The following is an 11,834-nucleotide window of genomic DNA, read 5'->3' as shown; positions in this document are numbered from 1 at the left end:
CGGTTGGGGCCCGCGGCGTGCGCGTGCGGGACGGGCCCGAGCGCCCCGGGGGCTGAGATGAAGCTGGTGTGGAGCAGAGCCAGCGCCAGCCCCGGGGGAGCCTTCAGCAGCCGGGCGGGGCTGGGGAGGACAGCCAAGCGATCAGCTGGGCTGTACCACAGCTCCTGGTTTCAATGGGGCCCGCTGGTGAGGAGCTGCCCTGGGAGGGTTTGAGGTGGTGTGCCGAGGAGGTGGGAGCTGGCTCGGCCCTAGGAGGGTTCACGAGTGCAGACTTTGCCCTAGGGAGGGGTGGGCTGGGCTCCCAGCACCACCCTCACCACACAGACACGGGCTAGTTGTGAAGTAGGGAGGAAACTTTAGCTTACCCCTCCCAGAGTTCACAGCTGGTGATATTATTGCCCTTGCAGCTGGGAACCACTAGAAGACAAATGGGGCCTAGCTGGTAGACATGGGGACTGTGTAGGCTGGACACAGGGTTAGTCAACTGTCTTATGCTGAGACTAGCAACAGCAATAGACAACCACGTACTGCGAAATGCGCGGTTGGAGATCACTTCACTTACTTCCCCCACAGGTAGACCAGTGAATCTTTGCGTGTGTCTAGGTTATAGGGTGTAGATTGTAGCTGTGCTGGTCTAAGGACATGGGCAGGCAAGGTTCTTTGGGTATCTTTTATTTTATCTTTTATTTGGGTATTGATATCTTTTATTTTATCCTAGGTATAAGAGTAATCTTTGTGCTGATAGGAAGCACCTTACCTCCATTTTCCCAGAGAAGTATTACACGGCCTAGAACTCTGTAAAAAATGTCTATTATATTTTCCTTCTTTCCAAGTAACTGAACTGGACCCGTCCAGTGATTTATATATTTTTTTCCCATAAAGTGGGCATATTTTCAATCCCTTTATGTAAAGTATTACTGGTCATAACCTGTTCTTGTTTTTTTTTTCTTATCACAGAATATTATATATTCATACAACAGCAAGAAAATGATAAAATTAAATAAGTCTCCATCCAGTATTCTTTGGACTGATAATGTATATATGCTGCTTATTAGCTTCAGATTACTGTAGGTATTTAATAATAGCAGGATGTTCATAATCATCACTCAAAGAGAAGCTGACTGGGGCCTTGATTCTGTAAGTTAATGTGCTCCACAGTGATACAAGAAGCTGCTCGCATAGTTCAAACTGAAGTGTCAGTGTGTAATGGAGAAGTTGTAGTGTCAGTGCATATTGCAGAAGTTGATATTGCTTTGTCTTTCCAGGGGTACTTTTCTGGCTTTGAAGACTGGCAGTTTCTCTGATAAATGCTGCATTTATATGATATTTTATTTAAATATGGCATTTTGGTTCTGAGGGGGAAATCACTTGTGGATGCAAAATTATTTTACCTTCTAAGGCCTCTCTGTATACCCATGTGTGGGTTGGTAGTTTATGGATGCAGACACACACTGTGATCACTAGGGGATAATTTAACCTGGATTTTACTTAGTGGTGAGAAGTGAGCATCTGACCTGCTGGCTGCTCTCATTGTGTGCTGCCCCTTAAAGTGCTCCCCCCCCCTAGGCAGTGGGGGCTAGTTTTCACTGGGCAAGTATTTAGTCAATCCCATGATGGGCAAGGTAGCAGACAGTGGCACACTGGTTTAGTTTACACTGATGTATAGTTGGTCCTCACTTTCTGCAGAGTAACTTCACTCCAGAGTGGAATGACGTACACTAATATAAGGCTATTTTGATATGTCTTTGCAACTTTTATGCAAAGTAAAGCCAGATTAGTCTAGTCTTCTGCCAGGAGTGTCTCAGGGTTGCAGAAGCATGGTGTCGCGGGGCACCTCGCTGCCCCGCTCCTAGAGGGGAAAACTGCTGGGGAAAAGCCCTAGCAGGGATAATGAGCGCAGCTGTGAGTTGCCAGGGCAACTCCAGATAGATTGACTCACACCTGATGGCGGTCAGCTGGTAATGTAGGGCAGGGCTTGGCCCTCATAAAGCCCAGGGCTGAGGCCAGGCTGGTAGTTCCCTGCCGGCGGCCAGATGGAGAGGAGCTCCTGGGGCTGAGATGCGAGAACTGCTCGAACAGAGTAGAGGATGGTGGCTCCGGGGGTTTGGAGCAATGTTGTTATAGCCAGGCGGCCTTAAGTTAAGTTGTAGCCAGGAGGCTTGTGGTCTTGTTGTTGTTTATTACACCGGTGGCTAGGGTGAGGCTATAAAGGGTTGGAGGAGGCCTTATAGGGACCCCCAGAGGAGTGGGGACCCCAGCGCCTGAGGAGGGCGCAGCATACTCATTGGGGAATCGCAACAAAGGGTGAGGACCCCAGTGCCAGAGCAGGTGTGGCATACTCAGGGGGAACCCCCAGTGGTATGGGGACCCTGGTGCCAGTAAGGGCGCAGTATCCTTAAAGGGGCCTCACAGCGGAGTGTGAGGACCCCGGTGCCCAGCGTGGGCACAGCGAGCCCCAGAGAGGGGGCAGTATTATTAGGAAGCCCAGCGTGGGCTCAGCGAGCCCCAGGGAAGGGAGCGGCATTATTAAGGAGCCCAGCGGGGGCACAGCAAGCCCCAGTGAAGGGGCGATAGTATCAGGAAGCCCGGTGTGGGCATGTAAGGTCCCAGAGAAGGGGGACTATTGAGAATCCTGAGACGGGCGTAGCGAGCCCGGCTGTAGGCTAGTACGGCAATAGCCCTCAGATAGGGGCAGGGTGCTGCGGTGGACCCCGACAGAAGGGGCTAGCAGTACAACACCCCAGGAGAAAGGCAAGGTGCTGCGGTGGTCCCTGGCAAAGGGGGATAGTGGCGCAGTGCGCCTGGATAAGAGAGGGTAGCCGTGTGGTGGGCCTAAAGGACTGGAGACTCGATAGGAAGTCCCGTAGCCAGCTAGATTATTTTAGAGAAGGCCCAGAGTGGGCTTGACAAGAGTCCCCGTGAGGGGCCGTATATTAGAGAAGGTCCGGGAGTGGGCTAGACTACAGAGGAGGCCCGGGGGAGCGGGTGTGTATTTTGACAGACCAATGTCCAGTACATCTGCAAGGCTTGGGGCGTGGTATTAGGGGTTGGTAGGAGCCATGCGTAGCCCATAAGGCTAGGGTGCCTGGAACTCACCCAGTGTACAGGGAGACCCCCGGTGGGTCCGGGAGAACACGGGGACAGAGCTCCCAGCTAACCGTGCCTAGGAGACGTAAGGCAGCCTCCCAACTTCACTCAAGATCAAAGATGTGGCGGGCGAGAATAGAGGGTGCCCTTGGGCCGAATAGGCACGGAGAGGGGGCCTTAAGGGGATCACGGCCCTCCTGTAGGACCCCACCGTGACACACCGTCTAGTGAAGTGGTTTTCATACTGTTGCGTGGAACCACAGGGTTCTGCAGTAGGTCCTCAGGAGGTCCATGATGAGACTGGGAGTAATGGTGAAGCAGTCTGGGAGGCAGTGTGCTGCCATTGTGGGGCTGGGTGGCTTGGCTCCTAGTCCATATCAGTATTTAGCATGGGGGTGTGCGGACCGGGAGCGGTCCGAGGCCCTTTTTTCGCGCGGCGGGCTGTGGCCAGCAGCCCGGACATGCCGGGTCGGGGAAGGCAGGCGGCACGCTAGAATTAGGCACGGACACTTAATGGTTGATTTAAGATTGTTTACTTACACCGTAGATGGTCGCAGTGCAGGCTGGAAAACTTCCAGGAAAACTTCGCTTAAGTCCCAGTTTAAGGACTCGGACAGAACTCTGGATTCACTCACACGAAGTTTGCTAGGCTCCGTGGAACTTGCGTGCAGGGAAGGGTATGTCGAGGGATTAGGCGGTGACGGGGAGAGGCGAGAGGCTGATCAGACCCCTGTAGCCTTCTTGATATACATGCTGGGTCCAATAGGCTCCGCAGCGCTTAGAGATCTTCACGAGACGTAAAGTCTCCTCCTCCTGATGTTTGTGGAGTCTTCCAACTTGGGCGGAAACCACTCAAGCCTTTTATATGGCTAGCAAACCAATCGCTAGCCGCCACATAGGAATAATTTAGAACTGGCCAATAGTGGGGCACAAATTTGAATACAAATGGTGGGAACTCCTTGCAACGTGCATTTCTGTGTTGCAACGAAGAAATGCACCCTGCAAAGAAAGCTACAAGTGGCGGGAAATAATTCAGCAGTGCCGAAGCTCACACAAACAAAAATCACACCCTTGGGTTGTGACAGGGGGTAGAGGTTCCATGGTAGAAGTGGTATGAAAGGGTTCCTTGACTTTAAGAAGTTGGAAAGTCACTGCTCTAGTGACATTAGTGTTTGCCTAAGTGCCCTTCTCATGGGGACTGATTAAAGCTTATTCTACACTGGAATACTAAAGTGCCACAGATGTGAGAGAGAGTTACCTATAGGTGAGAGATCTAGCCACTTGGAGTTTGGTTTATACCTGTAATGCAGACTCTTAGTGTTGCAACCTCAGACTTTGACAAAGAGTGTTTTGAGGGTCAAAGAAGAAACAGAAGTTAGAACCATAGAAAATTAGGTTTGGAAGGGGCCTCAGAAGGTCATCTAGTCCAGTGTTTCTCAACCCATGGATTGTGACCCAAACTTGGGTCACAAGAGGATTTTAAAGCGTTATCTGGAGGTCTGAGGGAAATGCTGCAAGGCTGCATGGAGCAGGGCAGCATAAAGCAGCAGGAGAGAGAGGTAGGGGTCTGGATGTAGCAGCTGGAAGGGAAGAGGGGGGAGAGAGACTGTGGGTCACGAACTGGGAGGGTGTGGCTCACAGCAAGCTGATAGTTATGCTAATAGATCCCACTGTGAAAAAAGTCTGAGAACCACTGATCTAGTCCAACCTCCTGCTCAAAGCAGGACCATCCCGGACTAGATCATCCCAGCCAAAACTTTGTATAGCTGGGCCTTGAAAACTTCCAAGGATAGAGCTTCCAGCACCTCTCTAGGCAACCTGTTCCAGTATTTTACTAACCTTCTTATGAGAGAGGTTTTTCCTAATATCCAACCTAAATTTCCCTTGCTGCAACTTGAGACACTAGCTCCTTGTTCTGTCATCTGCCACCACTGAGAACAGTCTAGCTCCCTCTTCTGCACCCCCCTTCAGGTAGTTGAAGGCTGCTATTAAATCCCCTCTGTCTTGTCTTCTCTAGACTAAATAAGCCCAGCTCCCTCAGCCTGTCCTTGGAAGTCATGTCCTGCAGCCCCCTTGCTGTTTCTGTTGCCCTCTGCTGGACCCTCTCCAACTTGTCCACATACTTTCTGTAGTGGGGGCCCCCAAAACTGAACACAGTACTCCAGATGTGGCCTCACTAGTGCTGAATAGAGGGAAATAATTACTTTCCTTGACCTACTGGCAACACACCTACCAATGCAACCCAGTATGCCATTACCCTTCTTGGCAACAAGAGCACACTGCTGGTTCATTTTCAGCTTACCATCCACTGTAACCCTCAGGTCCTTTTCTGCAGAGCTGCTGCCCAGCCAGTCAACCCCAGCCTGTCCTGGTGGATGGGATTCTTCCATCCTAAGTGCAGGACTTTGCACTTGTCCTTGTTGAATCTCATGAGATTCCTTTTGGCCCAATCCTCCAATTTGTCTAAGTCACTCTGAATTCTAGCCCTACCCTCCAGCGTTTCTACTATTCCTCCCAGCTTGGTGTCATCTGCAAACTTGCTGAGGGGGTGCACTCTGTGCCATCTTCCAGGTCATAGATGAATATGTTGCACGAAACCAGCCCCAGGACCGTCCTCTGTGACACTCCATTTGATACCAGCTGTCAGCTAGACCTTCTGGGAACATATTTTTGGGAGTTGCCTCAGTACAGGTAACCCCCGCTTAACGCTCTTAATTGGTTCCGGGAAAACCGAGCGTTAAGCGAAACCATGCTAAATGAAACACATTTCCCCATAGGGTTTAATGTAAATAGAAATAATTGGCTACTTCTGGTTCTTGCTGTAGCTTCTCACCATCGCTGCTGCCTCTCCCCACCCCTCCACCTGCCTGTTGGCCACTCTGGCCCCACGTGCCAGCCCATGCCCCGTGCTCCTGCTGGCTCCGGCCCCATGGGGCCCCACACTCATGCTTCTCCCTGCTGCTGCTTCTCCCCACCCTGCCGCCTGCCAGCCGCTCTGGCACCATGTGCTAGCCCAGGCCCCCACTTCTGCTGCCCTGGTCCTGCGGCACCAGGGTGGGCCCCGAGCTCATGCCTACCTGCCCACTCACCACTTCTTGCTGCTGCTGCTGTTTGACTGAGCGTTATAATGAAACTGGCTCAGCGCCAAGTGAAATGAGGTATGAATTTTAAATGAGCGCTATAGCGCTAATTGGAACCATGTTAAGCGGGGGCTGCCTGTACATTCTTGGTTCCCATCAGTTTCTGTGTTCCCATCTACCTCCACTTGCTAAAAAGCAGATTCATATTAGTTTACTTTAAAAATCGCTATTGGAATACTTTTGTTTTCTTAGCTTTGCAATTTAGTTTGTAAGCTTATGATAGAAAGTATTTACCAAGTGATTTCCCCTAAGTTCTAGTTTGATATTTTTTCTCAATATACAAGGAGCTAAAACCTGACAAAACATTACAATACTTTCAGAATGACAATTTTGGTGGCTGTGTAGTCCTTACAAGTAGACCCTCACCTGATAAAGATTTTGTGAACTTGGTGCTAGTAGTGGGCATGAACGCACAATGGGACATGCATAGAGGGTACTCTAACAGCAGTGACTTTTAATCTAATTTTTCTTTAAAAAATTAGTTGTTTGTTTTTTAAACATGGCTTTAGAACTTCAACTTTTTTCCAGTGTTAATGTTTCACTTGACATGCTTTCAGACATTGTCAAATGTTTGAATTGATAATGATTCATCTCTCTCTACAACCATTGTTTTTCCAAAATTAATTCTTAAAAAATATTTGGAACCAAGTCTGTGTCCTATTGATTTCAATGGAGCCATGATTTGGTCCTTGATTGATTTTTGTACATTCTCAGAACTTAGAGTAATTTAGATTCCTGTTTTAATTCAGTAGACAAAACTGAATTGAGAACTTTGCTTTACGGGTGGGGAATGTAATCCAATGACTTGCCTTTATGCTGAATGAATCATACACATGGTATATTTCATTACAAAAACTAGATGTGTATTTGTTTTGAGAGGATCTTTTGAAAAGTCCTGTATTTACAACGATAAAAGACCAAGTAATTTTTGAGAATATATTTAAAAATGCCTTTCCAACATCTTTGGAAAGACCAGGAACTTCTAGAAATCTGGGAGCAACAATAATTGCTGCAGCAGAATCAATCAAATGTAGTGTTTTGAAAATGATGGAAAGTCACATTATGGAGGAACAATTGAAGTGGCATTATGAAGTGGTTTATATGTTTTTGTTTTTATGTTCCTTCCTTGTAACTTGAAGAAAAACAAAGCAAACCTAGGGACATAAAGATTCTGAAAACATGAAGATATTACTTGCCAGGGTGAAGTAGAATTTATTCTTCAGAAAATCAGAAGCAGATTAAATATGCTTTATTAGGGATGAGATTTAAAATAGTAATCCTGAAAATATTATAAAGTTTTATGTCCTTGTGCATTGGAAAAAATATAAAATTAGAACTTTGGGAATCATTTGATAAATAGTTTATGTCAAGCTCACAAACAAACAGGTTTCAAGCAAAGAAAACAAGTATTCCAATAGCAATTTTAAAATAATTTTTGTTTTGTCATAAGCGGAAACGTGGAATAAATATTGGTTGGATAATACATTTGTTGTTGAATTTGATACTTTATATTGGTGCCTTTTCCTCCTTCAGTCGTTTGGTGAGCAAAAACTTTCCAGGTGAATTAACCTTGCAAACATTAGACTTCAGTATAAAGCAGTATGTTTTTGAATGTTTTTCCTTATTTTTTTTCCCCCCATGTCCATGCTCTCATTCTGATCCCTAAATGGAGGTGAATCTATGGCTCCTGGCTTGTCCTTGGCTGATTCAATCCATTCAGTCCTTTTCACACTCTGAAGAAAATTATGGAAACTTGGTGGGTCAAATTGGTATATTGTTTCTAAGATCAGTATTGCATTCAGTGTAGGAGAGTTCAGCATAATTACTCAAATTGAGTATGTGGCTTTGGGAACTCACTTATTTACTAAGGCAAATAACTGTCGTGTTAGCCCTTGTTCAGTTGTTATTTTTATGATGTTTGTCCAGTGTAATTAATAATAAGTTACAGAAAATGTCATGGGTATGATGATTTTTAGTCAGTAATGTGGTGTAAAAAAAAAAAGTCATGGTATAAATTAATCTCCTGGTATAAAATGGAGAGAGAAACTGGTTACTCTCCACTTATTAATTGCCAACCACACTTAGCACATAGATATGCTACGTATAGGTTTTCTGAGGCTATAATGAATAAGGTAACTTCTGAACTCAGAACTGTACTGTTAAAAAGCACATGATTCAATATATTATGTTTTTATTCCTTCCTACTTTTTCCCTTTTGCAGTTGTTAGTTATGTAAATCAAAAGTGAAAAACGTGAGGGTAAATCGAATGCAGACAATGAGTATATTAGGATGAAATTGGGTTTGGTAAGCTGGCCAGTTGGCTAGTCGAATAATAGACAGTCAATTAGTATCATTTGACTGACTGCAGTCTAAAACTGTCAAATATTCTATTAAGGCAAGAATACTGTTGTGTAGGTGGTGGCCTACCTTTTTTTTTTTTATTGCATCAGAGTGTCATATGTTGGTAAGGGCAGGCATAAGGCCGCCTTTCCTTTTAGATTCTACAGAGGTTTGTGATGTACTGACATCTCTGTAATCTGTGTCCGGGCTGCGGGGTGTAGAGAGAGACCATCTCTGGCACATGAGTTTGATTAAAGTTGTACGGCTATAGCACTTAAGGGGCAAGTCTGAATTATCAAGAGACAAGTCTGAGGAGAGCAGGAGAACAGGAGATCTGGCTGTAATTCAAGGAGGCCCTTCTAAGAGCTCAGGAGCAAGCTATCCCAATGCAGCACAAGAATGGAAAGTGCAATAGGAGGCCAGCCTGGCTAGACAACAATCTAATGACTTGAAACTCAAAAAGGAATTCTATAAGAAATGGAAACTTATAGTACTAAGGAAAAGTATGAGCATTGCATGGGGTCATGCAGGGAGAAAAAGGCACAATTTGTGATGCAGCGGACAAGCACATAAAAGGCAATAAAAAGGAATTGTACAAGTATGTCAAAAGTAAGAGGAAGACCAGAGAAACCATAAGCCCTTTAGGGAATGTAGAAGGCAATTTAGTTATGGGTAAATGCAGAAAAGGCTGAAGTACAGTATTTATGCAAATATAAGATACCTCGCAATAATTAAGTTTTGTATGTGGAAAATTTGTAAATTTGTTATAATTTTCCAGGTATAGCATCTAATTATTGGAGGATTGCCTTGAATTTGTCCCCCTTCCTCTGCTACAGCAGGGAAAATTAAATTTGGAGGGGGGTCAGAGCTGCCTTTTCCCTCTCCTCCCTCCCCCTGCCCTCCCGATTTCCTCCTCCTGCAACCCTTTCTCACCCCCACCCCTTGTCAGACTCTACTCGCCTTGAGCACATGGAAGTGAGGGGCAAAGTTAAAAGCACTGACTTTGAAATAAACATGGCTGTAGGTTACTCAGAGATTTGATTCATCCAGAATTGACACACCTTTTTGAAACTGCTGCAAGTTTTAGCGCAGGTACTATATAAGTACATCTTTTAAGCGCCACTTTTGTACCTACTTATAGAAAATACAAACTAATATTTTTACAAAGAAAAGTCTCTGTCTCCCCGAGTATCACTCCACAAAGAAAACCTTTAACCCAGGGACTGGCAATTATTTCAGGCAGAGGGCCACTTAGTGAGTTTTGGCAAGCCATTGAGGGCAGCATGACAGGCAGCTGGGGCAGATAGAAAATTAATAGTTAAATGTTTTAGGAGCCTTGCGGGCCAGATAGAATGGCCTGATGGACCGTATTTTGCCTACCTCTGCCTTAACCCATTACAAAACCCATGCCCACATGCCCGTACGAAGACCCGCTGGCCACCCAAACCCCTTATGATATCTGCATCATGTGCTACACACACAAGCAACTTTTAGTCTTTCAGACCAGGCAACCCTTTCCTTTTACTCCCATCTTGCTTGTGGGTAAACTATGCATGATTATTAATCTAAAGCCAGAAGGCTCATGATTTACCATATAGTTTATTGGACTGGGCCCCTGCAGAATCAACAGTTTTTAAAGCCATGGTTTTTAAAGCCATGGCAAGAAAAGCATAGCTCAGCTGTGGGAGTGAAGAGGAAGTCAAAATATATTCATTGTAGTGGCTCACCATGACTTAAGAAGAGTTGATATTGAGGGGATCTGAGCACAATGGCTATTACCTTATCTTATTTAGGTGTGCTGCACTAATCTATTCTTGTGGTAAATTCCCATCAGCATAGGCTGTACTAATCTATCCTTGTGGTCGGTTTCTATCAGCATTTTTGGCACTAGGTGAGGGTGTCAGAGCTTGTTCTGGTCTATCTGAGTACTGAGCTGGTACTGCAATACCTCCAGGCCCAGTGCTTATTCCCTCCTGGAGGAGCAACTGCCTGCTTTTAAGGGCCACACATGCACAAAAAAATCCCATCAATGGATTTGCCCAATATGGGCCATCTGTTTTATAGTCAAGATTGGTGTTGGCTGCATTTAATTGGCTTCATAGTAGGTTTCCATTCCTAAGCACATACTGCTTTTAGAAGCAGTTTAATCATAGACAGTGTATTTAATGAGGTTTCCTTGTATATGAATGTAAAATGAGAAGCTTCCCCTCAGCATTCTGATTTGGGGTGGGGAGGAAAACTGCATCTTGTATTCAATTAAGTGTGGTATTTAATGTCCTTTTTTACTTTATCCTTCATAAATAGGGGCAGCTACCAGATGACCAATGCAGTTGACAGCAAAGATATAGAAGAAGACAAACAGCATAGAGTAGTAGAAGAACAGGTTAGGGCAGGGGTAGGCAATGTTTTTTGTCCGGAGTGCCAAAAAACCCCACAGTGTCTACCTTGGAAGGTGCTGGAGTACCAGCATGCCAGAAAAACAAAATGAGGGCAAGGGGTACATGGCAGGATGCCTTGCTTGTGCCCCTGCCCCCCAGCCAAGGCTCTGTAGTTGTCAGCAGCTACCCAGAGCCTGGGTCAGTTGCAAACATCTGCTGCCTCTCTGCTCTGGCCCTGGCCCTAGCTGCCTCTCAGACCTGGCCCTGGGCTCCGGGGAGGCAGCACATACTGGCAGTGCTCCCTGCTGTGCTGCCCTCAACACTTTTGCAAAGCGGCATTGGAACCTGGTGCAGCAGTGCACAGCGGTGGGTGCAGAAAGCTGCCTGCTTCCAGCTCCCTGCTGCCCTGCCACACTTCCCCTGTGTGCATGGGAGCAGTGTGAGCAGCAGCGCAGGGTTGTGCCCCTCACTGCTGCCCCCACCTACAGGGGAAGGGTGGCGGGGAGGCAAGGCAGGGCAGGCAGCTTTCTGTACCCCCAGCTGTGTCCTGCTGCGCCGGGTTCCAGTGCTGCTTTGCAGAAGTGGTGAGGGCAGCACAGCGGGGAGTGTTGCCAGTATGTGCTGCCTGCCCGGGGCTGGGGCCAGGGCCGGGACAGAGAGGCAGCAAATGTTTGCAGCTGACCCAGGTTCTGGGTAGCTGCTGACGGCCACGGAGCCTGGGCTGCTTGCGGCAGGGCTTCCATGGGAGCAGCCCGGGCTCCATGGCTATCAGCAGCTACCGAGAGCCGGGGCTGGCTGTAGCCAGGAGGCTACAAACAGTTGCTGCCCTCCCAGCCATCAGTTCCATACTGGCGGGGGGATGTGGGCCTTTGAGGGGGTGGGGGGGGG

The 11,834-nt window shown here is 46.9% G+C and overlaps 1 protein-coding gene across 2 annotated transcripts in view; it reads left to right on the top strand.

Moving 5' to 3' along the window:
- Positions 1-170: 170 nt before the first annotated feature.
- RALGPS2 (Ral GEF with PH domain and SH3 binding motif 2) overlaps positions 171-11,834 on the top strand; it is a 218,787-nt gene continuing 207,123 nt past the window's right edge. For both annotated transcript variants that reach the window (XM_006033021.3, XM_006033019.3), the window contains exon 1: positions 171-186. The gene's annotated coding sequence lies outside the window, so the exon portion shown is untranslated. The remainder of the gene's footprint in view (positions 187-11,834) is intronic.

The sequence above is a fragment of the Alligator sinensis genome, unplaced genomic scaffold (assembly GCF_000455745.1).
Source record: "Alligator sinensis unplaced genomic scaffold, ASM45574v1 scaffold293_3, whole genome shotgun sequence".
NCBI classification, from domain to species: domain Eukaryota; kingdom Metazoa; phylum Chordata; order Crocodylia; family Alligatoridae; genus Alligator; species Alligator sinensis.
The sequence above is the reverse complement of the archived record's forward strand: the minus strand, read 5'-3'. Positions and strand labels throughout refer to the sequence as shown.